The sequence below is a fragment of the Mus caroli genome, chromosome 3 (assembly GCF_900094665.2).
Source record: "Mus caroli chromosome 3, CAROLI_EIJ_v1.1, whole genome shotgun sequence".
Lineage (NCBI taxonomy): Eukaryota > Metazoa > Chordata > Mammalia > Rodentia > Muridae > Mus > Mus caroli.
In genome coordinates, this window is record NC_034572.1 from 30,908,773 (window position 1) to 30,913,834 (window position 5,062).

Here is a 5,062-nt window from a genome sequence, read left to right on the forward strand (position 1 = left end):
AAACAAAAGACAAAACAAAACAAAACAAAACAGAAATCAAAACAAACAAGAGAAAGACTAAAAAGACAATGACAAAAGCCCAAATAAAGCTATATGAGGCAAAAAAGTTGACAGAAGTACCGATGAGTTTATTTTGTCTTGGCCAACTGCTCTTGAGCATGGGGCCTATCATGAAGTGGGACTAATATATCCAGTGAGGCTTCATTGGAGAAAACTGATTTTTTTCCTTCACAAGTGGATATCTATTGCTTATAGTTTCTTGAGTAGGAGTGGGAGCCTGTGTCTGCTTCCTTCTCTCACTGCTGGGATTTCATCTGGTTTGAACCTGTGTGGGCTTCTACAATCTTTTCGAGGTTTTATATATATGACACTGTTTTTTAAGAGCCATCACCTCTGGCCTACAGATAATCTGATGGAGGCATTTTTTTTTTCAATTGAGGTTCCTCTTTCCAGATAACTCTATCTTGTGTCAAGTTAAAAAACAAAAACAACAACTGCTATAGGCTCTGCTTAAATCCAGCATAATTCAAAACAAACAGCAGGTCAATGCAGATGACAAAAACTTTATTGTAATCAAGCCCCTACTGATTGATCAAGGCCGAGAACAGACTTGGGAGCTGAACTGCAGCAACGAGCCAGAATATCACCGAATATTTAAGCTTGCAAATCATAAAAATCTGTGCCAAGTTATTGTTACATTTTTCTGCCAATCAGGATAGGAGTTGATTCCTGACCCCGGGAATGTGAACTTAGTTTAACCCTATCAACAAGATGGAGTTGTCCTTGAGATGTCTGGACTCAGACAACCGTCTCTTTACAAAGAAGCTGTTCAGCTATTGGGTAGTTTCTCCCTATAATTTAGTGAAGTCTGCAAACAAACAGCAGTGTTTAGAACAAATTTCTTTTGCTTGTTCCCAACAAAGCTAATAAAAAATAAAAACAAACAGAAAAATGATAATCATAACAGAAAGGAACATTACTGAATACATTTTGTAAAGCCACTTTTACCTTGATACTAAAATTGGATGAGAAATCATCAATAACAGCATCAACAAACAACCAAAACCAAAACCAAACCAAAACAAAAACCAAAAAAAAAAAAAAAAAAAACCCAACTGTACATCATTATTCCTGGTGAACAGACATACAAAGATTTCAATATCTTCTTCCAAGGCCCAGATAATGTCATGGAATATGAAGTGGAAAGACTGGATGAGCCGGAGGATGGAGAACCAAACTATGAAATCTCTTTTCTGGGTATGTCATGGTGGTTGCAGTCATGAACAGAGAGCAGTTGTGGCTGCCTTCTCAAGAAAGGGACTCACAGAATGAGGTCCCTCCCTTTCTGAGGACCTTTTGGGAGTTAAATGTTTGCTGGGGGAGGGGCAAAACTTCCTTTGGAGATGTAGCCACTGGTAGTAAATTTTTGTGAAATAAACCTTATATATACTTAGGGAGGGAAATAAACACACAAAAGATCTAAGGTAGACGAGGGGATAGACAGGAAAACAAAGGGCCAGTGAGAGTGGGACCAGAGAAGGGGAGTGAGGGTAAGTTGTATCGCAGTATATTGTACATACATGTGTGAAACTGTCAAAGGTAAAAATAAAAATAAGAAAACAAATTAAGTATAAAATGTTCAAAAAATAAATTCGACAACACACTAAAAAATCCATATACTATGACCAACTTACTTTCATTCCAGAGATACTGATAGTTCAAAATATACAAATCAACAAATGAAATATATATTTAGAGTCAACTACAGAGGTCACTCAATCATCTGAATAGCTATAGAAAAGGACTTTGGAAATTAGCAACATCTCTTTATAAGTCTTGAAGAAAATATCAGATGAAGAAACATATTTCAACATCATAAATGCTATATACAGCAGACATATTGGGAATATTGTGTTGAATGAGAAAATAGTGAGCTCATTTCTTCTAAAACCCGGAACAAGTAAGAGATATATTCTTTCAACTCTCACTCAACACAGTGATGGCATTTTACGCAGAGCAGTGAGGGAAGGGAATGGCATTAATAGACAAATAGAAAAAAAATTACCTCTTCTTGCAGAAAATGCCATTCTATACTTAAAACGTCTTAAGAAGTCCAGCAGAACTTTCTTGTCTGCTAAGCACTTTCAGCAAAGAAGCCAATATAAGGAACCAGTGAGGTTTTTGTTTTTAAAAGCCTTTTCATTTACTGAAAATTTTGTACAATATACTTTGATCACATTCTTTCCCCTCTTCCAACTCCTCCCAGATACACCCTACCACCCTACTGTGCCCAAAATCATGTTCTTTTTTAAAAGAAACTCAAAAATAACCCACAGAACTATGGAGTGTGGTTTGGGTTGGCCAGCTTCTCCTGAGCATGGGGCCTGTCCTCGAAAGTGTATGACATATCACTATCAAATCTCTGAAGAAACTGACTTTCCCTTTCAGAGCAGCCATTGACTGTAAATAGCTTCTTTGTGCCCACTTCTCTGTCTGTGTGCCGTGGCTTTGTCTGGCTTAGGCTTGTGTAGGTCTTAGGTATGCTGTCTCAATGTATGTGCATTCCTATGTGCATCAGTCCTGGCACCTGTTGACCACCTTTGGCTCTTACAGTCTTTCCACTGCCTCTTACACATAGATCCCTGAGCCCTGAGCGGAGGGGTTTGAGAAAGACATTGTATTCATGGCTGAGGCCTCCAAAGTCCCTCACTCTCTACATGTTGTCCAGTTGAGTATTTCTTTGCTAATTACTGTCTCTGTAAGATGTCAGCATTTCTCCTTTAGTAACATGGTCTCGTTTAGTAGCATAGTGTTCTTTTAGCACGTTCCAGAACTATAAACACTACCCAGTAGAGGTGAAGTTTCCAGGTGAACAATAGTTAGATTTCTTCATGTTCCATAACTATGTGGTGTCTACAGCAATAAGATCTTCCCACCATGTTGTGAAAGGAGATCATTAGCATTGGCAATACCCTGTTGAAGTCTACGGATCTTATTTTGGTAGCATATGATGTCTAGTTGGGATATTAACTCCCATTATAAGTTAATTTTCTTTAAACTCCTTTTGTATGTGTATGTATTTTAGACAGCTTCTCCAGGTTTCCATGTGAGTTTTCAAAAGGCTCTAGTGTCAGTTATTCCTCCCCACAATCCCTCCTCTACCCTGCCTCCCCCTTATACCAATGAACTTGCTAAGAGAGGTATCAGGAAAAGACCCAGTTCACAACAGGCACATACAGACAGATAGATACATGACTGAGGGAGAGAGAGAGAGAGAGAGAGAGAGAGAGAGAGAGAGAGAGAGAGAGAGAGAGAGATGAATAAAACAAAGGAGGTTTAAGGTCTTTTCATTGAAAACTTTAGGACCATTGAAAGGAAAACTTAAAAGCACAAGAAGAAAGACCTCCCATGCTCATGAGTTGATAGAATGAATATTGTGAATGTGTCTTTGCTACAAAGAGTAGATTATAGATTAAATGCAAAGCCTGTCCAAATCCCAGCAGCTACACCTATGACCTCCATGATTTTGTATTCATCAACTTCACTGAAAGTATTTGTCATATCTAAGAGTTTTTCAGAGTCCATAGGGTCTTTTATGGACAGGACCACATTATAGGTGAATAGTTTCTGGGCTGGTGAGATGGCTCAGTGGGTAAGTTCACCCGACTGCTCTTCTGAAGGTCTGAAGTTCAAATCCCAGCAACCACATGGTGGCTCACAACCATCCATAATGAGATCTGACTCCCTCTTCTGGAGTGTCTGAAGACAGCTACAGTGTACTTACATATAATAAATAAATAAATCTTTTAAAATGATTTCCACCTTTCTTATCTGTATCCCTTTTGTTTCTCCCATCTTAACTGCTTTAGGTAAGACTTCAAGTATGACATGGTGTATAAGAAGAAGAAGGGGGTGTCAGAGAGAATAGTGTTAGATTCCAGATTTTATAGAAAATTTTCTCAAATTTTGCCATTTGGTATAATATTAGCTATAGGGGTTTTTGTAATAGACTTTATTATGTTTAATGTTCTTTATATTGCTGGCTGATTTGGGACTTCTGTCATGAGGATATTTTGGACTTAGTCAAATGCTTTTTCTGAGTCTGTTAAGATAATCGTGTGATTTTTGTCCCTAAGTTTACCTGAATGCTACATTACATTTATTGTTTGCATATGTTCAACAAAACTCATGTCCCTTATATGGAATCAATTTTATTGTGGTGTCTTAGCGCGTTCTTGAATTTGGTTTGCAAGTACTTTGTTGCAAACTTTGCCTCTATGACCATTAAGGAAGTTAGTCTATATTTTTCCCTCCTTTCCCTCTGCTCTTCTCTCCCCTCCTCATATTCCTCCTCCCCCCCTCAAACTCACCTCTCGATTTACTAAGTTTTGGAATGAGGGATCAGTGTAATACTAACTTTGTAGAATGAATTGGTAGTAATATTTCCCTTTATATTTTGTGGAACAGTTTGTAGAGTATTGATAATGTTTTCCTTAAAAGTTCTTAAGAGCTGAACTCTGATGTGTAAATATAACACATTTTGCCTATCCTGGGTCTTCTGTATTTCCATATGAAATTTAATTTGTTTCTTTATTTTTTTATTTTATTTATTTATTTATTTATTTTTTTGTTTTTTGAGACAGGATTTCCCTGTGTAGCCATGGCTGTCCTCGAATTCACTCTATAGATCAGGCTGGCCTTGAACTCAGAAATTCGCCTGCCTCTGCCTCTCAAGTACTGGAATTAAAGTGTGAGCCATCATGTCTGGCTTAACTTGTTTCTTATTTTCTGTAAATGATTGCATTAGACTTTTTATGGGAATCGTGTTTAACCTGAAGATTGATTTTGGAAGGACAACCATTTTAACAATATCCTGCCAATTCATGAGTATTTTCATCTTCTGGTATCTTCTTCAATGTCTTTTTATTTTCACTACACAAATGTTTCACTTATTTTCAGAGAAAGAGAGAGAGAGAGAGAGAGAGAGAGAGAGAGAGAGAGAGAGAGAGAGAGAGAAGTTCATGTTTCTGGCAGGAACTCCAGAGTGATGGTACCTACCTAG